Genomic DNA, 27,917 nt, shown 5'->3' with positions numbered 1-27,917 from the left:
CGCTCAACACAGACAGCATAGTCAGAAGGAAGAGCGCAGGGCAAGCTAGCAAGACAGAAGTTAAGCTCTCCTTGTAACATGGACCTCCCCCACCCTCATTCAGATCTGGCGTTTGGAATTATTTTGGTTTTCATGTGACATGAAGGTAAGCGAGTCATGGACTAAAGTAAAACAGTATGTTGGATGTGCCGTGCAATGCTCAATTACATGGGTGGGAACTAGTGTGTTAGCGCAGTTAGCTCGTTAACGTGTTGGCCGTCTAGTCCCATGCACGGGGCGATCGGCGGTAGCTCGTTAACGGAGATTTGCCGTGTTGTGGCGTTAAGGTCATTTCAACGAGATTAACCTGAAAGCACTAGTGGGAACACAACAAATATGACTGCACATTTACGCCGACATCATCCTAGTGCAAAGACAAAAACAACAAGCATGCTACTAACTTTAGCCGAGTCATTTAGACAGCTGTTAGCACATGATTCTCCTTATGCTGCTGAGAATATAGCCCACAAGAAGCGGATAGTATAGCTTTTATTTTGGAAAGAGACATTTCTCTGTAATAAACTCTCTTTTCCAAAGATGAGTGATTCCTCAATCAGATACAGGGCTTGCAATATCGCTAGCCCGACGTCCTGGGGCTAGCGATTTTTTTCAGTCGGGCTACCAAAATCTACCTCTTCCCTGCCCGTCGGGCTATTGTAGGAAGGAAAAATATATGTCAATGCTTTTGCATTCTTTCAGAAATGTAGCTGGGTAATTATGTCATTGGCATCGGTGAGCCACTGTCAATATGTGACATATTGAAATCGCGTTTGAATTTGCGCTTGTTTTTTTGCTTTCACTTTGCAATCATGCGAACTGTGTATAGAGAGCGACAGCACTGATCTGTGAGTGATGATAATTTGTGCACCAATTCCTCTGACATCGTCTTATTAATCGTTAGCTTACTATGCAAACATGACAAGTGAAATCTCCCGCAGCAAGCTTAAACATGTGAGAGGTTGATCGCGCAGAGAATCGCTGAGCTTATGTGAGTGAGCGTGTAAAAGCATTTCAGTTTTGCTGAGCCAAATAAGACAGGTCAGGGTGAAGAAGTGACAGCCAAAGAAAAGCTTACCACAAAACGGAGAAGTTATGACAAATCAGACTATAAGGCAAAAAGAAAGTGCAGCTTTATGGTTTCATGGACAAAATAATTTCTGTGGCTGCAATATGATGAGCTAAATAACCAGGGCTGCACATAAGTGGTCCGCAGGTGCGCATTCGCTGTCAAAATAAAAAACACGCACAAGGGTTAGGGTTAAATTTAAAAACTGTACTTTTGAGTTAAAATATATATTTATAATTTTAATAAATGACAAATTAAAAAGGCATGAACATTTTTTTTGTATCGAAAAAATATTGAACCGTAACACCAAAGTATCGAACCGAACCGAACCGTGAATTTTGTGTATCGTTGCACCCCTAATATATATATATATATGTATATATATATATATATATATATATATATATATATATATATATATATATATATACATACAGTTGTGGTCAAAAGTTTACATACACTTGTAAAGAATATAATATAATGGCTCTACCGAGCGTCCCGTTATTTCTAAAAGTCAGATTTTTCTCTGATAGAGTGATTGGAACAAATACTTCTTTGTCACAAAAAACATTCATGAAGTTTGGTTCTTTAATGACTTTATTATGGGTTAACAGAAAAAGGTGATCACATTTTCTGGGTCAAAAATAATCATACGGCAACATGAATTAGCAATTTTGGTGACTTAGAAAGTTGTCAGTGAACTGAGCTTCCTAGCATGGCCTCTTAACTGCTTGTGAGCGATTATGAGTGACGACAGCTGGTGACTTCTCTTAGGCCAGTTAAATAGGGCTCATTGGATACAAACGCCCACAAACGCTACAATGGGAAAGTCAAAGGATGGATCTGAAAAAGCGAATTATTGACTTGAACAAGTCAGGAAAGTCACTTGGAGCCATTTCAAAGCAGCTGCATGTCCCAAGAGCAACAGTGCAAACATTTGTTTGTAAGTATAAAGTGCATGGCACTGTTTCGTCACTGCCAAGATCAGGAAGAAAATGCAAGCTATCACCTGCTGCTGAGAGAAAATTGGTCAGGAGGGTGAAGAGTCAACCAAGAATCACCAAAAAGCAGATCTGCCAAGAATTTGAAGCTGCTGGAACACAGGTGTCATTGTCCACAGTTAAACGTGTTTTGCATCTCCATGGACTGAGAGGCTGCCGTGCAAGAAGGAAGCCCTTGCTCCAAAAGCGGCACCTTAAGGCTCGACTGAAGTTTGCTGCTGATCACATGGACAAAGATAAGACCTTCTGGAGGAAAATTCTGTGGTCAGACGAAACAAAAATCGAGCTTTTTGGCCACAATGCCCAGCAATATGTTTGGAGGAGAAAAGGTGAGGCCTTTAACCCCAAGAACACCATGCCTACAATCAAGCATGGTGGTGGGAGTATTATGCTGTGGGGCTGTTTTGCTGCCAATGGAACTGGTGCTTTACAGAGAGTAAATGGGATAATGAAGAAGGAGGATTACCTTCACATTCTTCAACATAACCTAAAGTCATCAGCACACAGGTTGGGTCTTGGGCGCAGTTGGGTGTTCCAACAGGACAATGACCCCAAACACACATCAAAAGTGGTAAAGGAATGGCTAAATCAGGCTAGAATAAAGGTTTTAGAATGGCCTTCCCAAAGTCCTGACTTAAACCCCATTGAAAACATGTGGACAATGCTGAAGAAACAAGTCCATGTCAGAAAGCCATCAAATTTAACTGAACTGCAACAATTCTGTCAAGAGGAGTGGTCAAAGATTCAACCAGAAGCTTGCCAGAAGCTTGTGGATGGCTACCAAACGCGCCTAATTGAAGTGAAAATGGCTAAGGGACATGTAACCAAATATTAGCACTGCTGTATGTATATTTCTGACCCAGCAGATGTGATCACTTTTTTCTGTTAACCCATAATAAAGTCATTAAAGAACCAAACTTCATGAATGTTTTTTGTGACAAAGAAGTATTTGTTCCAATCACTCTATTAGAGAAAAATCAGAGTTTTAGAAATAACGGGACACTTGGTAGAGCCATTATATTATATGCTTTACAAGTGTATGTAAACTTTTGACCACAACTGTATATATTCTGAATTAATTTATTTTCTAATCCCTTTGAGTTGGAAGAAAACAAGAAAACACATTTTTCTATCACTGTGGGCGGGACCCCTCAAAATTTCTACATAAAGATTAGACAGATTTTTTTCTTCCATATTTAAAAAATGCTAGAATCTATCATGAAATGATTATCAACTTTAGTGTGTCAGCCTACAAAGCGGTAATATACAGTGCTACTGTACACTACACAAAAAACTTTCTGTGTTGTGTACGTTTTCCCGGAGTCTTCCAAGTGCTGTATTTCCCGGAAGCAAACAAAGGAAGAACCGGGGCTCCAGCGGTGCTACCTCACCTCTCCATCTCTGCACACACACACACACACACACACACACACACACACACACACACACACACACACACACACACACAGACAGAGAGAGAGAGCAAGAGAGAGAGAGAGAGAGACTCACCGCTGCTGCTGCTGCAAATACACAGACAGGAGATCCTGACTAAACAGCTGGACTCTTTAAGCAGCTGCTTTTTCTCAGCTAGATTCTGAGCGGAGACGTCTGTTTGTTTGCAGAGGATGAGGCGGTGATTTACTCCTGGATGTTTCTCCGGTCCGTTTAAAATCCAGCAGGACAGAGTGAAGCTGTCAGGTAAGTTACCAACTCCAAATTTAGTTTAAAATAGTTAAGCCAAATGAGACCAAAATAGAAAAAAAAAATTTCTGCCTGTATTGATCAGTATAAGATTACTTTATCATGAATAGGAATAATAATGTATGCAAAAGTGTTTCTATGGTATTCCTAAGGGGAGCTGGGCATTTATTGTTGTAATTGTTAATTAATATATCAGTTAATCAGATACTTTTTACATTAACATTAACATTAACAAATTAATTAAGTTTGCCATTTAGAATCTACTTTATCGTGTAAAATATCAAATAAAGAACAAAAATAGAAGGTAGATGCTTTAAAGGAAATTTAAACTCAATTAGCTGAAATTTATGAGAGTTTATCTCCGAATTATGCCCCCATTTAATAACATCTACACCTGTAATATCCTTTTTTATTTCCTGCATCCTTATCTCTGCTACACCCACGTTAATATCCCTGTAATTTCCAAAAGGGCACCGCAGTTTCTGAAACATTAGCTTATCGTATGAACATCATTCAGAAGCCATTACACAGCAGCTTGTTTGAGACTCACTGTCTTGATCAAAAAGCTGCTTATCACTCAGTCTGCACCTTGTCATCGGCCTGAATACAGTGCATCCTGTAGAGGGTTTTAATTTGCATCCCGACCTTCGATGCTCTCACATACATCACTGCTAACCTTATAGACTACAGGCAACTTCTTATTTAATCACAAATCACTGTTTTTCAAAGTTCATCTGATGCATATTGATGAGCCCACACCTTGTTTAATGACTTGTCGTTTTATCGCGGGGACAGATTTTGAGTTGAGGGACCCATGCTATAGAAAACCTTGTATTATTATGATAATCTTGAACTTTACCAACTTCCCCCTCCAAGGAGGAAGGAGTCGGAGAAGAGGGGGAGGATTTTATTTATTTATTTACTTTTCCTGGAAAGAGGCTGTGAGATGAAGGGGCCGCGATATCTTTTTCACCCTTTGTTTCACTGTCATCTTTTTTTCCTCACAGGTTTCTTGCAGCCGGGCGGAGAAGAGGTGTCCCTCCCACCATGGACTACATTTCCCACCGTGTACTGTCTCTGGGTTACATCATCCATACCTCACTGTGAAATTTCATTTAGCAAGTATGCAAACTTTCAAACGTTTGCCTTCTTTTGAGATGGATCAGTTAACTGTCAGAATAAACGATGTTCAAGCGAATGTTGAGAATGAAACTGTAGCCACATCCTTTGCTTGAATGTATTTCATGCCTCTAAAGCAACACACCCTCATACCAGCAGCACTGATTTCAGTCCTAACGCTGGCTAATGGGGGCCTCTCAAAGGTGCAGGTCATCCATAAACCCTTCTTCTTTTAGTTCTCTTTTCTTTGTGGGAACACTTCTCTTCTCTTTGATGATGACCGCCTATGCCTGCCCTAAGCTCTGCCACTGCACAGAGAGGAACGGCATGGTGGTGCAGTGCACTTCGCGCAACCTGGAAAGCATCCCGCCGAACTTACCCAAGGACACTGTGGTTCTCCTGCTCTCGTCGAACCAGATCCGACACGTCCCAAAAGGAGCCTTTGCTGACCTTCACCGCCTCAGGGAGCTGGATCTATCTCACAACGTCTTGGAGAGCGTGGAGGTCGATGCCTTTCAGGGGGTTTCCGAAGCCCTGCGGACCTTGGATCTTTCAAACAACCATCTGAGCGGCCTCCCCAGGGACACCTTCACCAAGCTGCATGCCCGAATCCGCCTCTCCCAGAACCCCTGGCACTGCGAGTGCTCACTGCAGGAGACACTGAGGGAGCTGAGGCTCGACCCTGAGACGGTGAACGAGGTCAGCTGTTTCACGTCAGAGCAGGAGGAGTACGTGGGACATCCGGTGATCCAGGTCCTGGACTCGGGGATCAACTTTTGCAACTTCCACCACAAGACGACTGACGTAGCCATGTTTGTGGCCATGTTCTGCTGGTTCTCCATGGTGACAGCTTACATCATTTACTACATCAAACACAATCAGGAGGATGCCAGAAGGCACATGGAGTACCTCAAATCACTGCCCAGCACTTCTCACATGAGCAAGGACTACGACACAGTGAGCAGCGTGTTTTAGGATGAATATGGATCAAAGTGCAGCGATGAATACAAATGACAGAGAGGCGATGAATATGTTTACAGCGAGCAATACTGAGAAGTGACAGGCGTGAAGGCACAAAGATTTAAGGAGGAGGTTTTAAAATGTTGCTGTCATCATCAAGTGCAGGCTTTAAACAAAAAGAAAGACACAGCTCAGACTCAGATATTTTACTTCTTTAATAACAAAAGATGTCAGATCCTTATTTCTCACTCCAGTGTATTTAACACACCTCAAAAGTTTGCATATCACACCAAGTTATAGAAGTTCAGCTACCAGCTGAGGAGAACCTGAGAGCCACTTGAGTGTGAAACAGAAATGAGCTCCTCGACAAATAATTCCCATGGCTTCACAGAAAAATATCCAAGTTTGATTTTGTTTAATGCATTTAAAAAAAAAGAAGAAGCAGGGGGACCTTTAGGGGCAACAGCAGAGAAATTAGCTGTAGTAGCTGTTAATCTCTGTTAAAACTGATATATGTTTCCCTCCTAATGTTAAGATGATGTATGCTTAATGATGCAATGCATAAAGGATATAGGTGTTGTAGAGAGGATTTGATGGCTGTAGGAACCCCTGTGACACCCCTGCACTGTCAATTTAAGGTGGCTTGGCAGCCCAGAATTACATTTCACACTTGAGCCCTCGTTTTGCTTCAAATGTTGATGAGTTTGTAACTTTTGGAAGAAGAAATATGATAAATTCCTGCCACAAAAACAAAGTTCAGTTTGAGAACTGAACTGATCGTCTCTTTCTCTATTTTTGCTTAACTAAACTGCACACACGAAATGTTTCATCAAATTTCAGATTCTGGAAAGTCTAGTCGGCCACAACTAATTTGGCTCAAGGATTCTTCCGGCTAAAAGGGAGATTTTCCTCCCCGCTATCGCCAAGTGCTTGCTCACATGGGTCACTGGATTGTTGTGGCTTTCTCTGTATTATTATAGGTTCTTAACCTTACAATATAAAGCGCCTTGAGGCGAGCGTTGTCATAATTTGGTGCTATATAATAGGGACATTGGCTTTGTATGACATCTTTCAGAGTAACAAGTAGAAAAAACAGTCCAAAATTGAGTATTTAGAGCAGTCTGAAGTCTGAGCATTTTGTACATAAGGATTCCTTAATTGTGTTCTGAGTGATTTACTTGAAATTTTAACCATGTTTATTATGAGCATTTACAAGTGTAACAGTGTATATTGCTGGATATAAGTGAAAGAATAACAGGTCCCCTTTAAACAAACTCGATATCGACATGATTTAATCTGTTGTCAACATGTAGGCTCATTGAATCTGCACTTCCCCTGCACGGTGGGTGCATGATTGTTGTTTTTTAATTTCCTCAGTCTCTTCCTGCTGCGCCTGACATCTGAAAGCAGCTTAACCAAAGTGGACCCCACCCACAGGTTTTTACACTTCCAACTACTTGACTGTGGAATTCACACCAATTAGGAGCGGCTTGACTTGTAGCACTCGCAGAAAAAGAAGTGGTGACAAATAAGGCAATAACCTGAAAACATGTGTTTTTGTTTGTTTTCATCTATTAATTTGGATTGCATCACACAAATTTCATGCCTGTTGACACACACACTGGTTTTTACTGGAATAATTATTTTATTTAGACTTAACATAAAACCATATTTTTCAATATATGACCTTTTTTGTGTACAAGTTGATGCTCATTAAAAATAGTTGGACAGAAATCAACCAGAAAATATGGACATAGCTGTGATCTCACCCGTTATGTGTGTATTGTTCTATTCATTTATTCATTTATTTTAAGTAACAAGTAATAATCAAAGGGTAGATCGTAACTGAGAGACACTGTGCACTGACAGGGTAGCAATTTGTAGGTAGTCACACCTGAAAGTATTCCCTACTCAGTTTCAAGGGAGTTGTTGAAAGCTCTCCGCCAATCTGCTCAAACAGTCTGCAGGCATAACACATTCCTCACAGTGAGATCCTGTTATCTGTTCGTACAGATTTTACGATGAAAAATACCCCTGGCTCCAAATATGGAAGTCATATATCTTCAGCTGCATAGATCTAGATGGAGCTGAATATTAATACGTCTTAAAACCCAGAAATAGTTTCATCCTACTAACGGCTCAAGTTCATAAATCTAACGAGCCATTGTGGAGGGTGCTTCAGTATCCACAGTGTAGTGATCCATTTATCCGCTACATAGTCGTTTATGCGATTCATGTGGTTTCTATCAAACTGCAAAAGTCTTGAGCCACCCTCTTAATACATCTTCATATTTTGGAAGGAAAATGGAAAATGGGTGTAACAGTTTATTGGCCAGCAAAAACAGAGTATCAACTATCCTAATGAGCCTGAAAGTCAAAATTTGGTGTGACCACTTTTATTCTTTAGCACAGTCTGATCTGTCTTAGGCAGCTTTCTTATAATTTCTTTAAGGAATTGTAGCGGGGCGTGGTCGGTGGTGCCAGGGCAGGGAAGGCAGATGCACTTGCGGAGCATCTGCAATCACGCCTCTCTGGGTTAAAACACTGAACGGGGTCCTATCATGTCGTTGTTGTGGTTGGTGATGTGTGCGGTTGGCAGTGGGAGAGCTGTGGCTGTTCGTGTGTTTATAAGCAACTGTGTTCATAAAGAGATGCTTAAAAGCATAAATATGTCATCGGGTCTGCCGTGGTTCATTACAGTAGTCTTCAGAAATAGTTCTCCAGGCTTCTTGAAGGACATTTAAAGCTCTTCTTGGATGTTTCTGCCTTTTGTTCTGTTCTCTGTCAACATGATCCTACATTGCTTCAATAATGTTGAGGTCCGGGCCCTGGGGAGGCCAATCCATGACTGATAGTGCTCCACTGTGTGTTTTTCTATCCAGTTATGACTTCTCTGTACATACTGACGATGATTTAGATTCATCAGTCCATCAGCCCCGTTATCACTGATTTTCACTCTAGTTCTTGTGTAATTTTCATACATCAGGCTTTTCTCCCTGTTTCCTTTCCTTAAGAAGAGTTTCTTGCCAGCCACCTTTCCACTGAAACCATTTTTCAGTGTTAAGGTGAAATCTTTTTTGATGCTTAAATGATTCATACGTCAGTGTTAATTGCCTTAACAAACATTAACAGTCCTTTGAAAATGATCAGGCACAAGGACTGGACTGAAAGTGAGTGAAAAAACAGCCAATGTCCAAAGAAATAGTTTCAAAGACCTTCAGAAATTCTGGAGAACTATTGCTCAAGAAGAAAATCTGGCTGCTTGGAAGCGAAATAGAAAGAAACGAGGGTGGCTCAAGACTTTTGTACCATATCCAGCCCCTAGAAAAGTGCATTTAACTTTCTTTTTTTTTGCTTAATATCTATCGCTGACCTTGTAGTCTCTAAACCTCGACCTATCCCTTCTGTCACACAGTCAGGACTTTAATTACGATCCACATTACTTTGCTTTACAAGTCCCGAGGGCTGCAGTGTACATCATATTGAAGCGAATATTATTAATTATCTGGATACAGCTGAGGTCAGTGTGTCTCGCTAACTTTAAGAGTGGCACTTCATTAGAGCTGTGTAAGCGCTTTAGTCAAATGGAGAGAAATGCTCAGTACCGCAGCAGAAAACAGCTTTTGTCGACATCTGAGAGGCGCACTGTGTCGATTAATAGCTTTCTTTGTTTGTTAAATACTAAAAACATCACCTCAGACAGGAGAAAGTCAATAAAATTATCTGTTTGTCTTCTCTCTGCTGTTTCTTCTTTGCCAGCACTCATGAATTTTTAGACCTTTTCTCCCTTTGCTTTGCTGTTTAAGTCTGTTATCAGTAGAATCTAAACAAGCCTCCAGTGAACTGAAATATGTAGATTTTTCTCCACAAAATAAGAAAATAAGACTAAATAAAAAGTCCCCTTATAATGAAGTCTTCATCAGTTGACTGTCACACTTCCATTTCTTTGACACTATGTCTTACAAAGTAATTTTAGCTGTTTTTAAGCAATTTTGGAAGGAAAAATTTAGGGATTAAAGAGTGCCTTTTGTGCCGTTGCAGAAGTTCGTATAAAATTTAAGGAGGCAAACTTACATTTTAAGTTTAAACTGCCCCTGCAAAGTGATTTTTACTCCTTTTTTTTTCCCAATGATTTTTAGGTGTGTGGGGATTTTTGAGGGGAAATGGAAAATGACAGCTTTGAATCTATTTTCCTTCTGGTTCATTTAGACAGTTCGCATCAAAACAACCAAAAAATCAAAGACACTCATTGTACTTTCAAATGTTAACAACCTGAAAATCAAAGTGCAATACTCTTTTGTTATTCTCACAAGCATCAAACACTCCCTGCACATACAGTCCTGTGAAATAAGTTTTTATGAGTTTTTATGCAACTTTATAAGTGGAGGAATTTTGTCTCATTCTTCAGTTCACTGAGGTTTGTGGGCTTTCATTTATGTACAGCTCTGATTCATTGCTTTTCACTCATTTGCTGCTGTGCTTGGGGTCAGTTTCAGACAAGCTTTAGCTGTGAAACAGATATCCACACATTTGACTATGGACAACTTTGGTATACAGAGGAGTTCATGGTCAAATCCATCACTGCCAGGTGTCCAGGGCCTCTTTCTCCAAAACAAGCTCAAAGACCCCTCCACCAGAGTGCTGACAGCTGATATGAGGTGTTTGGTTTTGTGCATTATACCAAACATCTCCACTTTGGTCTCATCTGTCCATAAGACATTGTTCCAGTCTTGTGGTTTCTTCAGATGCGCTTTTTAGAGAGAAGAGGCTTTCCCTGGCCTTTAGAGTCTTAGATGGAGCTCTTGGTTTTATGTAGTTACATTTTTAATGATAAAACCTGCCTACATGAAACACAATTAATATTTATACATATACTTACTAACCTTCAGAGTAAAATGGGAAGTAACCAAAGACAAATAACTTATACAGAATGTGAAAACTTGACAAGGAAAACATGATAAGAAATGATGCAGAAGAAACTCAAAGCACTGCAAAACTAAAGGGCAATGCAAACAGAAACCGTGTTTTTGTGAGACAAGGTGAAACGTCTCACTGATGCTGAGAGATGAAATGGAGTTTGAATGTACCTGCTGTACTTACAAACCTAACACACACATGCTGTGGTGAATGGTCAGGTGGAAGGAGTGGACTGAAAATTTGTGAAAAAGCAGTCAATGTAAAAAAAAAAAAAAAACAGGTGTGTGTGTGTGTGTGTGTGTGTGTGTGTGTGTGTGTGTGTGTGTGTGTGTGTGTGTGTGTGAGTGAGATATATATATATATATATATATATATATATATATATATATATATATATATTACAATGAAATATGTTGGAAGGTGGAAGATTAAAAAGAATTTAATTCTTCCTTGGAGAGCACTTTAGGTTGTGCTACCAGCCGGACTCATTGAAAGTCATAACACCAGCAACAAAGTTGTTCTTAGTTGACATATTCAGCAAGTTCTTCTGAAACTCAAAGCAGCTCCCTGGTGATTTCACTGTATCACAAAACTTTGACTGGACACAAGTGCAACGATGCTTCACACCAAAAGGCAAGGCAAGGCAAGGCAAGGCAAGTTTATTTGTATAGCACAATTCAACAACAAGGTGATTCAAAGTGCTTTACAGAGACATTAGAAACAAGAACAAATAAAAAGCATGATTTAAAATTGATTAAAACAAGCAAATAAACTAACTAACTAATTAACAAACAAACAAACAACAGTATATAAAATCAAAACAGATAAAATCAGAACAGTAGATAAAATCAGTAGTTAAATGTAAGTTTTGAAATTTAAGCTTAAAGTGTGGATTTGGTGCTTTATTCAAATGCAGCTGAGAACAGGTGAGTCTTCAACCTGGATTTAAATAAACTGAGTGTTTCAGCTGATCTGAGGCTTTCTGGGAGTTTGTTCCAGATATAAGGAGCATAAAAGCTGAATGCAGCTTCTCCGTGTCTGGTTCTGACTCTGGGAACTGATAAAAGACCGGATCCAGATGACCTGAGGGATCTGGATGGTTCATACTGGGTCAGGAGGTCATTGATGTATTTTGGTCCTAAACCATTCAGAGCTTTATAGGCCAGCATCAGAACTTTAAAGTCTATCCTCTGACGGACAGGCAGCCAGTGTAAAGACCTCAGAGCTGGACTGATGTGGTCCACTTTTTTGGTCTTAGTGAGGACTCGAGCAGCAGAGTTCTGAATGAGCTGTAGTTGTCTGACAGATTTTTTAGGTAGACCTGTAAAGATGCTGTTACAGTAATCAAGCCTACTAAAGATGAATGCATGGACTAGTTTTTCCAGGTCCTGTTGAGACATCAGATCTTTTATCCTTGATATATTCTTGAGGTGATAGTAAGCTGACTTTGTTATTGTCTTAATGTGTTTTTCTAAGTTTAGGTCTGCATCCATCACTACACCCAAATTTCTCGCCTGGTTTGTGGTTTTTAGATGTATAGATTGAAGTTCTCTGGTGACCTGTAATCGTTTTTCTTTGGCGCCAAAGACTATTACCTCAGTTTTGTTTTTGTTTAGCTGGAGAAAATTGTGGCACAACCAGTCATTGATTTCCTCAATGCATTTACCAAGAGCCTGTACAGGGCCTCGGTCTCCTGGTGACATTGTGATATATATTTGTGTGTCATCTGCATAGCTGTGATAGTTTATTTTGTTGTTGTTTATAATCTGTGCCAGTGGGAGCATGTAGATGTTAAACAGAAGGGGTCCCAAGATGGAACCTTGGGGAACTCCACATGTGATACTTGTCTGCTCAGATGTGAAGTTACCTATTGATACAAAGTATTTCCTGTTTTCTACGTATGTTTTGAACCAGTTTAGTACAGTTCCTGAAAGACCTGTCCAGTTCTCCAGTCGTTTGAGTAATATGTTGTGGTCAACTGTATCAAATGCTGCACTGAGATCCAGTAAAACTAGGACTGACATTTTTCCACTGTCTGTATTCAGACATATGTCATTAAACACTTTGGTCAGAGCGGTTTCAGTGCTGTGGTTCTGTCTAAAACCTGACTGGAAGGCATCGTAGCAATTATTCTGTTTTAAGAAGTAACTGAGCTGTTGAGAAACTGCTTTTTCAATGATCTTACTTAAAAACGGGAGATTTGAGATCGGCCTGTAGTTGTTCATTTGTGTCTTGTCAAGATTGTCCTTTTTCAGTATAGGTTTGATTACAGCAGTTTTTAGTGATTCTGGAAACACACCTGATAATAAAGAAAAGTTGACGATCTGTAACAGGTCTGACTCTAAAGTCTTTGAGACCTTTTTGAAAAAACTTGTTGGCAGGACATCTAAACAGCAGGAGGAGGAGTTCAGTTGACCTAAGATGTCCTCCAGGTCTTTGCTGTTAATAGGTTGAAACTGTTTCATGGTGTTTAAACAGTTTTTTGGTGGACACAGTACATATCCTGGATCTGCTGTTGATGTACCAATTGCTTGTCTAATTTTTTGGATTTTTTCAGTGAAGAATTTGGCTAAGTCATTGCAGGCCATGGTCGAATGAAGTTCAGCTGCCACTGACACAGGGGGGTTTGTTAGCCTGTCAACTGTAGAAAATAAGACCCGAGCATTATGGCTGTTTTTAGTGATGATGTCAGAGAAGTAGGACCTCCTTGCATTCCTCAGTTGTAAATTATAATTGTGAAGTTTCTCTTTATAAATGTCATAATGAACCTGGAGGTTTGTTTTTCTCCATCTGCGCTCAGCTTTCCTACACTCTCTTTTTTCATTTTTCACCAGTGTGGAGTTTCTCCATGGAGACTTTTTCCTTCCAGAGATAACCTTCACCTTAATGGGAGCAATAGTGTCCATTACATTTAACATGTTAGCATTGACGAGCTCATTGACTGACCCTCTGGGCAGGTCAGGTGTTAATGGGAAGACCTGGTTAAAAATTGCACTACTGTGTTCAGTTATACACCGTTTTGTGATCACTGTTGTTGATATATTTGTGTGGGCTGAGATTTTACTTTCAAAGAAAACACAGTAATGATCAGACAGGCCCACATCAGACACAGTAACCTTTGAAATGCTCAGGCCTTTGGAGATCAGTAGGTCAAGAGTGTGTCCTCTATTATGTGTGGCCTCTGTTACATGCTGAGTCAGCCCAAAGTTGCCCAGAGTGTTACTCAGGTCTTTAGTCCCTTTGTCCTGAGGGTTGTCCACATGAATGTTAAAATCCCCAGCAATAATTACACAGTCAAAATCAACACAGATCACAGACAGCAGTTCACTGAGGTCATTAAAAAAGTCTGTGCAGTATTTGGGAGGCCTGTAAACATTAAGAAACACAACTTTGGATGGGGCCTTCAGCTGTAAAGCCACATATTCAAAAGACTGAAAACTTCCAGGAGATAGCTGCTTACATTGAAATGATTCATTAAATAAGACAGCAACCCCTCCTCCTCTCCTGCTCGCCCTGACCTCACTGATAAAACTGTAGTTAGGAGGGGTCGTCTCGATGAGAACAGCTCCACTGTTACTTTGGTCCAACCAAGTTTCAGTTAAAAACATAAAATCAAGGCTATGCTCAGTGATTAAATCATTAATTAAAAATGTTTTCCCAGCTAGAGATCTAATGTTTAATAAAGCCAACTTAAGTGTTTTAGAGGTATTACTTGTCCCCTCGTGTTTGGGAGCAGTCTGTGGCACACAAGGTATGTTTACTATGTTTAAAGATCTTTTAGAGTGCAGCTCTCTGTGTTTTGACCAGGCCACATGTCTCCTGTCACCTAAAAGTACAGAAATTTTAAAACCTTCTAGTAAAAAAGCACAACATCATATTGTTCATTCACGACAAGTAAAATAAACATTGAGTATCGTTCAAACACGTTTTGATAGGCAGCCCAAGGGCGCCCCAGTACAAACCCCTGCAGATAAACCTTGAACAGTGATCCGTGAAAGTGCAGCGTCACGCATCAGCTCTGACCGATAAAGGTGAAGCCTGCAAACGAGTATCTGTTTGTGTGTGCATCTGTGTGTAAATGAGCACTTCAAAAAGTCAGTGTGACCGAGAGGCGTTTAGATTTTGATGGATTGACAGTCGAACTTGATCAAGAAAACATTTTTTCAAACTACTGTAAAGGACAACAGAGAAACTCTCACTTTCATCTGTGTAAAAAACATGTTTAAATATATGGAGAGTTGCACAGTATCTCCTTAATGGCAGTGTGAAAGAGGGACAGACACTCAGAAACCACTGTGATAGTAGCACAGGCTCCCATAACACAACTGCAGCCAGATGGCAACAGAACAACCTGAGGGCTGATGAAGTGAGGAAACTGAATTATCCAGGTAATTTTGTGACATCCGAAGTACCTCCATGGATAAGTTTAACCCATACCATCTCGGGGTTTTTTCAACAAGACTTGCCTTATATGGATAATTGACCAGCTAATTTTGGTGAGCTCATAAACTGTATAAATGTAATGCACAGGTATAAATTAGTGATAAAATTAATAACCACATAATCTAACTCATGTCCAGTTTTGACTTGAAGTAGTGGATAAGGTCGAGCATACTCTTCTGATTCTGTCTTCCTCCCCTCACGCCCAACCAGTTGCAGGAAATGGGCGCCCCTCCCCGAGCCTGGTTCTGCTGGAGGTTTCTTCCTTTAAAAAAGGGAGTTTTTCCTCCCCACTGTCGCCAAGTGCTTGCCGAAAGGGGGTCTTTAACATACAATATAAAGGGCCTTGAGGTGAGTGGTGTTGTGATTTAGTGCTACATAAATAAAATTGAATTGAAATTGATTTGATTGGCTCAAGCTGCCTGTGCATGTGCCAATCATGGCCACAGCCATAACTCCACAGTCATATCTCAATTTTCATCAAGTTTTAAAGCTGTTCATTTCTGCTGTAAAGTTGGACAGTAGCCTCAAATGACCAGTAGAGGAACTGAAGTTTGTGTTGCTTTCATTTTTAAGATTCTTTAAAGTGAAATTAAAGCCAGACAGGTTGAATGTGAGAATAATAAAGAAGGCTGACTTTTTAAATAAAAGGAATAGCCAATCGAACAAGTGAAACCAAAATCCAAAAATGTCAATACAAAAACCGGGACCAAGACAGCATGTTTTAATGGGACAAGGTGAAGCATGTCACTAATGCTGAGAGATGATATGCCACTAAAAAAGGTTGTAGTGGGAGGTCCACAACTGTGTCATCATACACTGACTGGGATGACACAGGAGATGAACACACACAAAGACTCGAACACAGGCTGAGATAATTCCTTCAGGAATTTCTTCAAGCTGTTTAAGATTGTTATTAGATTGACTGATCAGATTTCTTATACTTTCATTCAGTATATAAATCAGACAAGAAAAGACTGTAGTGTTTTACACAGAGCACAAAGATTGTATTATACTGTATAAGTAAATAAAATAAATAAAAACGATATATACAAATATCTGTATGTGCATTTTGAATGTAACAGTCTGGAGGCAGTTATATAAAAGTCAGCGGCAAGCTTACAAGGTAAGAAGTGAAAGTGAAAGGAACGCTATGCTGTGAGGTTTGGAAATGGTGGCGCTGACAAAAAAAAAAAAAAAACAGGAGCTGGATTTGATTTTTTGAGTGGACAAGATTAGAAATAAGTACATGAGCACTGAGCAGGTTGGAGACAAAGTTAGAGAGGCAAAGCTGAGATGATTTGGAGATTCACAGAGGGAGAGTGGATATATTGGATGTGGCGAAGAAGAAGAAGAAGAAGAAGAAGAAGAAGAAGAAGAAGGAGAGTGGATATATTGGATGCGGCGAAGAAGAAGAAGAAGAAGAAGAAGAAGAAGAAGAAGAAGAAGAAGAAGAAGGAGAGTGATATATTGGATGCGGCGAAGAAGAAGAAGAAGAAGAAGAAGAAGAAGAAGAAGAAGAAGAAGAAGGAGAGTGGATATATTGGATGCGGCGAAGAAGAAGAGTGGATATATTGGATGCGGCGAAGAAGAAGAGTGGATATATTGGATGCGGCGAAGAAGAAGAAGAAGAAGAAGAAGGAGAGTGGATATATTGGATGCGGCGAAGAAGAAGAGTGGATATATTGGATGCGGCGAAGAAGAAGAAGAAGAAGAAGAAGAGTGGATATATTGGATGCGGCGAAGAAGAAGAGTGGATATATTGGATGCGGCGAAGAAGAAGAGTGGATATATTGGATGCGGCGAAGAAGAAGAGTGGATATATTGGATGCGGTGAAGAAGAAGAGTGGATATATTGGATGCGGCGAAGAAGAAGAGTGGATATATTGGATGCGGCGAAGAAGGAGAGTGGATATATTGGATGCGGCGAAGAAGGAGAGTGGATATATTGGATGCGGCGAAGAAGAAGAAGAGTGGATATATTGGATGCGGCGAAGAAGAAGAAGAGTGGATATATTGGATGCGGCGAAGAAGAAGAAGAAGAAGAAGAAGAAGAGTGGATATATTGGATGCGGCGAAGAAGAAGAAGAAGAAGAAGAAGAAGAGTGGATATATTGGATGCGGCGAAGAAGAAGAAGAGTGGATATATTGGATGCGGCGAAGAAGAAGAAGAGTGGATATATTGGATGCGGCGAAGAAGAAGAAGAAGAAGAAGAAGGAGAGTGGATATATTGGATGCGGCGAAGAAGAAGAAGAAGAAGAAGGAGAGTGGATATATTGGATGCGGCGAAGAAGAAGAAGAAGAAGGAGAGTGGATATATTGGATGCGGCGAAGAAGAAGAAGAAGAAGGAGAGTGGATATATTGGATGCGGCGAAGAAGAAGAAGGAGAGTGGATATATTGGATGCGGCGAAGAAGAAGAAGGAGAGTGGATATATTGGATGCGGCGAAGAAGAAGAAGGAGAAGGAGAGTGGATATATTGGATGCGGCGAAGAAGAAGAGTGGATATATTGGATGCGGCGAAGAAGAAGAGTGGATATATTGGATGCGGCGAAGAAGAAGAGTGGATATATTGGATGCGGCGAAGAAGAAGAGTGGATATATTGGATGCGGTGAAGAAGAAGAGTGGATATATTGGATGCGGCGAAGAAGAAGAGTGGATATATTGGATGCGGCGAAGAAGGAGAGTGGATATATTGGATGCGGCGAAGAAGGAGAGTGGATATATTGGATGCGGCGAAGAAGAAGAAGAGTGGATATATTGGATGCGGCGAAGAAGAAGAAGAGTGGATATATTGGATGCGGCGAAGAAGAAGAAGAAGAAGAAGAAGAAGAGTGGATATATTGGATGCGGCGAAGAAGAAGAAGAAGAAGAAGAAGAAGAGTGGATATATTGGATGCGGCGAAGAAGAAGAAGAGTGGATATATTGGATGCGGCGAAGAAGAAGAAGAGTGGATATATTGGATGCGGCGAAGAAGAAGAAGAAGAAGAAGAAGGAGAGTGGATATATTGGATGCGGCGAAGAAGAAGAAGAAGAAGAAGGAGAGTGGATATATTGGATGCGGCGAAGAAGAAGAAGAAGAAGGAGAGTGGATATATTGGATGCGGCGAAGAAGAAGAAGAAGAAGGAGAGTGGATATATTGGATGCGGCGAAGAAGAAGAAGGAGAGTGGATATATTGGATGCGGCGAAGAAGAAGAAGGAGAGTGGATATATTGGATGCGGCGAAGAAGAAGAAGGAGAAGGAGAGTGGATATATTGGATGCGGCGAAGAAGAAGAAGAAGAAGGAGAGTGGATATATTGGATGCGGCGAAGAAGAAGAAGAAGAAGAAGGAGAGTGGATATATTGGATGCGGCGAAGAAGAAGAAGAAGAAGGAGAGTGGATATATTGGATGCGGCGAAGAAGAAGAAGAAGAAGGAGAGTGGATATATTGGATGTGGCGAAGAAGAAGAAGAAGAAGGAGAGTGGATATATTGGATGCGGCGAAGAAGAAGAAGAAGAATGGATATATTGGATGCGGCGAAGAAGAAGAAGAAGAAGAAGAAGAAGAAGAAGAAGGCGGCGGCGGCGGCGGGCTTAATTACTAGAAGGTGGATCTTATACGTTGCCTTCTGGTTGCCAAAATTGCATTAAGTACCTTTAAACAGCCACAGGAAACATCATTTAATTATCTTGTCATTGAAGACATTTACCAGGGTTCACGTAGTGCTTCCCACAAGAGTGCTCTGCTCCCACACGTTATTCAATTGCATCCTTAAAAAAAATGTTTCCTTTAATTAGTGTAGCTGCTTAACAGCTACACTTGATGCACATTTAATGTATGCACTTTGGCTTTTTCCTTTTGAACATTTGAAATTCTCGTCACACATATATAAAAACACACACATGCAGAGATACTACTCGGCCTCCCAGCAGCATTTATTTTTGTTCATGTTGTTTCTGAAGATGGACAAATGGTGTGGGCAAACTAGTAGACCTACAACAGCACATGCACAGACACAAACAATGTGCCTCAGTGAATACAAACTCCTGTTGTCAGGCTATTCATGGAGTGCATAATGTGTCACGGTGATGTCTGTTCTTCCATAGAGCACAGGAAGCGCATGCTAATGAGAGGAGCGTTAAAGCAAAGATTAATGACATGTTTGTTTTCCCGTCCATTCAGACTGCATTTCCTGGGCACATTTCAGTGTTTTTAATTAGTTAGGAAGCAATTAAGGAAGACCCAAAAAAAATCCAAAAAAACATTCACATTGCAACAGAAAGTTGTGAAAAAAGAAGATTTAGTGTTTCGATGTTTGGATTTGGAATGGAGGGGGAATGGGAGGAAAAATCATTTATTTTCATTGTGTTGCACAAACATGCTCGGTTTGGGGTGAAGGCTGAAAGCTATGAAACAGTGGAAATGTGCTTTGTGAGGTGAGAGAGCGATGAGGCAGAGTAAGATAAAGAAAAAACTCTGAATGAATGAATTTGAACTTCTGAAGTTTTTAAATCTGTGACTGGGTGTCTGATGCTCATACATTACCAGTGACCTAATAGTTAAGGCGCTGCCCTCCTAAACCAGGGAATGTGGATCCTAGTCCCATCCACAGGGGAGGCCGTTACTCTCCTGGCATCTTTAATGACACATAAAAATACGATAAATGGTTAAAAATTTGTAGTGTGTGCAAAAACTTTCTTCAGGCATTTAAGTACAGGTGTCAAGTTGCTTCCCAAAACGGCCCAAAATTCTTGGCACATTTTGGGCCCTTTAGTCCCAGCTGAGCATCATTTAAACACCACGGCCTGAGTATTGTTACTGACCATGTCCATCCCTTTATGACCACAGTGTATCATCTTCTGATGGCTGCTTCCAGCAGGATAACACACCATTTCACGAAACTTAGATCGTCTCATATTGGTTTCTTGAACATGACAATGAGTTCTCTGTACTCAGATGGCCTCCACAGTCACAAGATCTCAGTCTAATGGAGCACCTTTGAGATGTGGTGAAACTGGAAATTCTTATTGTGGATGTGCAGCTGACAAATCTGCACCAACTGTGTGATGCTGTTATGTCAACATGGACCAAAGTCTCTGAGGAACATTTCCAACACATTGATGAATCTGTGCCGTGAAGAATTAAATCAGCTCTAAAGGCAAAAAGAAGTCCAAACTGGTACTAACAAGTAGTGGTGTGTGATACTCCAAATTTTGGTATTGATCCAATACCAAAAAAGTGCAAGTACAAGTGCTGATATCAATACTTATACCGATACTTTTATTTTATTTATTTATTTTTGCTTGTCCCATTTGGTTCTTTAGCCGTCAGAATTGCTGTCTGAAGACCAACAAGGATACCCAATGGATTTACTTTGCCAAATGGATCACGGCCTTGCCGTATTGGTCCATTTGATCAATACCGATACTTTTAAATTATTAAAAAATAAGGCAGCTTATGTAGGAAGGAGCAGTGTGTAATCATTTATGAAATCAATGATCATTTATTTGCAAATTCTGATTTTAACAACCACGAAATCACTGTGATTTTTAATTTCCACAATAATTAGTTAACACAACAAAACACACCTTTCAGCTTTTCATGTATTTTGAAACTGGATTTTGAGACCTGGAATGTAAATGTGCCTTTTCATAGAGCACTTTGGGTCAGTTTCTGTTTTTTTTTTTTTGTTGTTGTTTTTTTTAACACACTGAACGTAGAGGATAGGAATAAACTATCACGACAGTATCGATCCGACACCAGTACCAGCATTGGTATCAAAACTATCGTTATCTGGATCAATCCGTCCACCTATACTAACAAGGTGCACCTAATAAACTAGCAGGTGAATAGATATACTTTGAAAATAAATACAAAAGTGTGGTAAATAAACATAAGCAGGTAATTAAATAAAGGAAAGTGAAAATGAAGATCAATGTGCTAAAAAATAAATGCAAATGGGGGGGGGGGGGGGGGGGGGGGTCTAAAGCTACAAAGTGGCTGTAAACAGCACGTTGAATTCAATTAAATGTTCTATTTAACATATTTCTAAATTGACTAAATCAGTTAAAAAAATCGCCAACACTTTAATTTTATTACAATATAATAACATAAAAGATCACAAAATCTTAGAATGATTGAATGCTGCAGATACTCTTGTTGAAACACAGATAAAACACTTGTTTTCTTCTCCCTCAGTTTTCATTAAGATTCAAAACAGACAAAGCAGTCACCCTACTGCAGAGGAGAAGCCAGGCCCTCAGCAGCCCATTACCACCAGTGGCCAGGGAGGTTATTCTTCAGAAGCTGCTACAGCTCTCAAACCAGAGGAGCACACAACAAAGAGCTTGATTATATCTGTGAAGGGAACCATTAAACACAGCTGTATCACCAGTGTTGGGACTAACGCGTTATTAAGTAACGCGTTACAGTAACTACGTTATTATTGTGGGAACGAGCACGGTAACTACGTTATTATGCCAAAACCAGGAACGCGTTACTCGTTACTGGGATTTAGATAGGCTCGTTACTCGTTACTTCGTGTGGTGGCTATCGCGGAGCTTCCACAGATTCAATAACATTAGCAAGTGGTGGAGGCCAGCAGGTGGATGAAGGAAAAGGGAGGCACGAGGAGAGACCTGAAGCGGCCGCTGGTCCGAGAGTGTCAGGTGAACTGAACTTCAGGTAAGAAGTTATGACCTGCAGTCTCTCTGGGTCAGATATGAACCAAGTTTAGGTGGAGTTTATTTTCGTTATGCTGACTTTTTCGTACTGCGTGCTAGCTAGCATGACGGAGTTTCTATACAGCTGGGTGGTGCTATGAAGTTAATGATGCTGAACTTTATTTTGTTCATAAGGTTAATTATTAGAGTTGCCAGCCGTCCTGTAAAAAACAGAATCGTCTGTATTCAGAGAAAATATTTCGCGTTTCGTATTGAGGTGAAGAGGAACGCAGTTTGTCCCGGACTTCAGCTACAATGAAAAAGACACAAAGCTGGAGTTACTCTGTGTTTACGCTGCACAGCTGCCTCTTCTTCTCTCATCCTCTCACCCTCCCTCTCCTGTTTCTACTTCAATCATGAAACTGATCAGTGATCAGCTGATCGTCTCTCTTGTTTGTTTATCGCCCACTTTGCGCCAGAAAGAAGAAACCAGCGGATGTCGCGTTAAACAACAGCAGCACGTTTAAGCTTGATCAGCTGTTGTTAGAGTTTATTTAATATTAATTTCTAGTATCAGCTGATGTTTGCTGGAGCCACAGCTGTAAAGCTGCTGGTCATGATGTCGGTTTGGTTATCTGGTGAGAGGGAAACATGAAGATGAAACCAGGAGATGTCCTTACTGGATCATCAGAGCTGAACAGGTGATGGAGAAACAGGTTTACCTTTTAGGTGACATGAATGAGTTGAAGGGAAGTTATGAACTGTTTCTGAGAGACAAAACCAGGATCCTTTTTTAGGTAGCTGACAGCTGGTAACTGTGCAGGGGCGGGTCTAGCAAAGTGTTGCCAGGGGACCAGGTAGGGCATTAACAGGGAAAGGGGGGAACAAGGAAATACTTTTCTTTCATATTCTCATTTAAAAATGTCTAGCGTTAAAAATAATAATTATCTGAGTCTTACAACAAACGATTGATAGATTGAAGCATATATACCATCAGAACAGTGTACATCATTGTCACAACAGTGTTTGTTTTCATTCAAAGGCTTTATGATTATTCCTATAATGTTGGGCCGGTCTCTAGTCAAAATGCCCGGGACGATTTTTTGTCCCAGTCCAGCCATGTATGCAGCTCATCTGCAGTCTGGTGTTACCTACATCTTCCTATTCAGAAGGCAGAATTTCTGAGTTCTGAGGACAATCGAAAGCACCACGACTGCAGTTTTTGTGTTGGATGTAAAAAGCAGGCTAGAATCATGGCGGCGGTCAACGACGGTCCAGGTGTGGGATTTCTCTTGTGTAAATATGCACAGTGCACTTGTGGCAAGTAAGCAAGCTAGAAGACTGCAATCTTGCTGGGTATCCAGTTGCAGAAGCAACACATTAACAAGAGAATTCTGAGTAAAACCAAAGTTACTTTCCCTAGTAACTGGTTACTTTGAAAGTAACGAGTAACTGAGTTACTTTTGATAGAAGTAACTAGTAATGTAACTAAGTTACTAATTTAAAGTAACTTACCCAACACTGTGTATCACAGCCAAGCGTACCTTTGCAGAGTAAAATGTTTCTCCCCTCGTGACCACTGGATCACTGGATCACCACTTAATCTTCTCCTTCTCCACTGCTCCAGGGCCAGAGGATTGTCTTAGAAGGAAATTTGTCATTCAGAGGATTTTTGAGCTCCCAGAAGTGTGAGAGGTGTAAATGTTTAAATGATAGAGCTTACACCTGTTTCATAAATCTGTGAGTCAGGAAAACATTCAGCAACCTCCTGGAGCTCAGCCAGCAGAAGGTTAAGTCTTCTGTGGCCTTTAGCTGAGAGGAAATCAAGCAAAAGAAAAGACAAAATTTAAAAGAAATTGTTATTAAATGCCAGTCTGTCACGGTTCTGGGTCCGTCGGACCCAGTAGTTTGAGTTTTATTATGTTTTGGTTTTAGTTTGCATCAGGGGTTGTTTTCTTGTTCTCTGGTAGTGTTGATTATGATGATTATTATTTGAGTTTCATGTTTCTGTGGTGTTTAGGATTTGTTCTTCAGTTGTGTCTGCTTAGTATTTGTCTAGCTCCATGTGCCATTTTCTGTCTGTCTCTCTATGTCGAGTTTGTGTCTTAGTGTGATGGTTGCTTGTTCCTGTTTTATTGTGATGGTCTGCGTCTCATGTGAGTGTGTTCAGTTTTACCTTTGTCTCGTCTTGTTGATTATTCCCAGCTGTGTCCACCACCTGTGTGTAATTCCCCTGTGATTCTCTGTGTATTTAAGTCATGTCTGCCGTCATTGTAGTTGCTGGTCCGTCTGTGTATTCCACCCTGCTGTCAACCGTGTGTTTCCCTGCTGTCAACCGTGTGTTTCCCTGCTGTCAACCGCCAAGTGTTTCTGCTCATGTTCAGGTTCGTGTTCTGTAGTTAGTTTGTTCCCAGTCTAGTTAGTCATAGCTCCCTTTGCCGTTTGTATTTACTTTCATGCTCAATAAACCACCTTCACACCTTCACGACTGCCTGCGTTTGGATCCTCCTTCATTGCCTCCACACGGCTCACCTCACTCGCCGTGACAGTACGGACCAGCCAGATATGGATCCAGCGGCATTCACCCCACCCACGGAGCTTCGGGACCTCATCACGAACTCCGCTTCACAAATAATCAACCTGTGGCTAGAGCATGAGGGAGAAGCATTCCTCCACGTTCTGGAAGCCAGACTGCAACAGCTGCTCACGGATTATCCCTGGCTATTGGACTCACTACACCCACTCGCGCAAGACTTCATCCTTCACGAACTTCACCTACACCCACCAGCCGCTATCGCTTCCCAACCCAGCCGGACGCCGGAGGTTTTGCCCGGCCCGCCGGAGGTTTTGCCCGGCCCGCCGGAGGTTTTGCCCGGCCCGCCGGAGGTTTTGCCCGGGAGGAAGCGACGATCGCGCCGTCGGCGCGTCGCCCCACAGCTGGAGAATAGGACTTCAGAACTGCCGGCTGTGGTGAGTGGAAAAGACGCTCTGTCTGTTTCACCAGTTCATATGACTGTTTATTCCGGGGCTGTGTTCGTTGAGTCAGCTGCTCAGCCGGTAGCTCGGTTAGCTTCCCAGCAGTCGCTAACTCAGTCAGCCACTCACTCATCACCTCCATCACAGTCACAGTCAGACCCAGTAGACACCATGTTACAGTCCATAGCCCAGTCAATAGCTCAGTTGGCAAGAGAGTCATCAGCCTTATCAGTTCAGCCAGCCACTCCACCACCTGTTACTACTTTGCTACCTGTAGCTCAGTTGCCACCAGTTCAGCAGCCTGCCCACTCATTTACCCAGCCTTTATCCTCACAGCCTCATTACAAGCAGGGAACACACTCCACACAAACTTTTGCTGGTTCATTTAAGCTGGCCATCTCAGAGACAGTTGCTCCCTCTAGGGCCTCCCCAGAGGCTGGGTGTCAGTCACCAGCCAACTCTGGACCCCTAGAGGTCAAGACACCAGCACCACCAGCCTCACCGGAGAACTCACCTGAACAGTCTCGGCTCTCAGCACCCCCTGAGAGCTCAAGTGAGTTCACCCGTCCGCCTCAGTCCTCTGCTGAGTGTATTGGGGAACACTTCCAGCCCTCTGAGGACTGTATCCCACTGTTGCTGCCTGAGTCTAGCCATGGTGCTGCTCAGTCCCAGCCAGTGTCCACACTGGCAGAGGTCTCCGTACCTGCTGCTTCAGAGACTGCTTTCCCTGGAGGGCCTGAGGAGCCCGTCCAGTCTCAAGTCATGTTAGCTGGGGGTTCAGGTGAACCCAGCCAGCGTCCTGCCTCGTCGGCTGGAGGGCCTGAGGAGCCCGGCCAGCCTCAAGCGTCGTCTGCTGGGGGTTTAGGAGAACCCAGCCAGCCTCAAGCGTCGTCTGCTGGGGGTTTAGGAGAACCCAGCCAGCCTCAAGCCTCGTCTGCTGGAGGGCCCGTGGAGCCCACCCAGCCAGCACATCTCCACATCACCTTCTGCAGCATCACCGCCGTCAGGTTCCGCAGCCGTCCCGCTGCCGTCAGGTTCCGCAGCCGTCCCGCTGCCGTCAGGTTCCGCAGCCGTCCCGCTGCCGTCAGGTTCCGCAGCCGTCCCGCTGCCGTCTTCATCATCTTCGCCTGGTCCAGCCTCCGTGTCTTCATCGTCCTCGCCTGGTCCAGCCTCTGCTTCGTCCTCGCCTGGTCCAGCCTCTGCTTCGTCCTCGCCTGGTCCTGCCTCGCCTGGTCCTGCCTCGCCTGGTCCTGCCTCGCCTGGTCCTGCCTCGCCTGGTCCTGCCTCGCCTGGTCCTGCCTCGCCTGGTCCTGTGGTTGCCACGCCGCCATCGGTGCCAGCTCGACCCATTCCGCCTCGCCTCTGCCGGCCGTTTTCAGGGCCTCTAAGATGGCGTCATGGCCTTCGGGGACTGCCTCCGGAAGGTGTTCGTCGCCGCCGCTGGCATCGCGGCCGTCCTCCGGACCTGCTCGGTGGCCGCCACTGCCTTCCACGTGGTCGGCCTCCGGAACTGTTTGGCCTCCAGAACTGCATTCGCGCCGCCGTTGCCGTCCGCACGGTCGGCCCCCGGACCTGCTTCCTCGCCGCCGTTGCTGCATGCACGGTCGGCCTCCGGAACTGTTTGCCCGTCGCCACCGTTGCCGTGTGCGCGGTCGGCCCCCTGAACTGTTTCGGCTCTTGTGTTGTCGGCCCCCGGACTTTACTGTGGACTCGTGAATGGTCTTGTTTTGTGTTGGCCTGTTTTTGGTTTATTCTGGTCTCTTGTGCTCCTTGTTTTTTTGTTTCGGACCCTCCTTCCTGGACCCCCTCCGCCCGCCCTGGCTTGGTGCTTTGTGCTTTTTTTTGTTTGGGGCTGTCAGGAGCCAGCCCTTAGAGGGGGGGTACTGTCACGGTTCTGGGTCTGTCGGACCCAGTGGTTTGAGTTTTATGTTTTGGTTTTAGTTTGCATCAGGTGTTTTCTTGTTCTCTGGTAGTGTTGATTATGATGATTATTATTTGAGTTTCATGTTTCTGTGGTGTTTAGGATTTGTTCTTCAGTTGTGTCTGCTTAGTATTTGTCTAGCTCCATGTGCCATTTTCTGTCTGTCTCTCTATGTCGAGTTTGTGTCTTAGTGTGATGGTTGCTTGTTCCTGTTTTATTGTGATGGTCTGCGTCTCATGTGAGTGTGTTCAGTTTTACCTTTGTCTCGTCTTGTTGATTATTCCCAGCTGTGTCCACCACCTGTGTGTAATTCCCCTGTGATTCTCTGTGTATTTAAGTCATGTCTGCCGTCATTGTAGTTGCTGGTCCGTTTGTGTATTCCACCCTGCGTCATCTGTGTTTCCCTGCTGTCAACCGCCAAGTGTTTCTGCTCATGTTCAGGTTCGTGTTCTGTAGTTAGTTTGTTCCCAGTCTAGTTAGTCATAGCTCCCTTTGCCGTTTGTATTTACTTTCATGCTCAATAAACCACCTTCACGACTGCCTGCGTTTGGATCCTCCTTCATTGCCTCCACACGGCTCACCTCACTCGCCGTGACACAGTCTAAGAGTGCCTTGTCCTAAAAAACAACTTTTGAGGTCCCTCAAAGTCAAAAGCGTGGACGGTAGGTTTTTAACACATGCATTTTCCCCTTCTAAGACACAGTCAGACCTGAAAATACATAAATAAATGAAGCTATTGCCTTCTCATTGACTGTCAGAGGGTTTTCTCCAAGACTTTTGAAACTTCCCCGAGACCAGCAGACTGTGTCCGTATATGTATTTCTCTGACCTAAAAGTGCATCGGCCCTGAACCTGGCACGATTACAGACCGAAAGCTGAGAGAGCAACAAACTCCCCAGAGTAATCCTGCAAGATGTGCAATATATTTTGACACGCTATTAAGTCAGAAGAGATTTGCGCAGGAAGTAGCTACAACAATGAAATATTACAAAACTGAATGAGAAGATGCCCTTCAAAGTCTGTAATGTAACAAAAAACAAACATTTTTTTAATCAAATACAAGCAGAAATCTTACAAGACTGTCTTTAAGACCACATCAACAAGACTGAAGTCAGTAAAGCGTGTTG

At 42.3% G+C, this 27,917-nt stretch overlaps 2 pseudogenes across 1 annotated transcript; both read left to right on the top strand.

Annotated features, from left to right (window-relative positions):
* The first annotated feature begins 44 nt into the window (after nucleotides 1-44).
* On the top strand, nucleotides 45-9,690 carry LOC147301965 (leucine-rich repeat-containing protein 3 pseudogene; annotated as a pseudogene). Its single transcript, XR_015127278.1, has 3 exons — nucleotides 45-145; nucleotides 3,729-3,804; nucleotides 4,815-9,690. The product of XR_015127278.1 is annotated as a leucine-rich repeat-containing protein 3 pseudogene (transcript).
* A 15,207-nt stretch (nucleotides 9,691-24,897) lies between these two features.
* LOC147301964 (uncharacterized) lies at nucleotides 24,898-27,342 on the top strand (annotated as a pseudogene).
* The last annotated feature ends 575 nt before the right edge of the window (nucleotides 27,343-27,917 follow it).

The sequence above is a fragment of the Aulonocara sp. 'chitande type north' Nkhata Bay genome, linkage group LG23 (genome assembly GCF_057382095.1).
Source record: "Aulonocara sp. 'chitande type north' Nkhata Bay isolate Kocher_YH1m ecotype deep benthic linkage group LG23, A_spYH_male_GT1.1, whole genome shotgun sequence".
Lineage (NCBI taxonomy): Eukaryota > Metazoa > Chordata > Actinopteri > Cichliformes > Cichlidae > Aulonocara > Aulonocara sp. 'chitande type north' Nkhata Bay.
The sequence above is the reverse complement of the archived record's forward strand: the minus strand, read 5'-3'. Positions and strand labels throughout refer to the sequence as shown.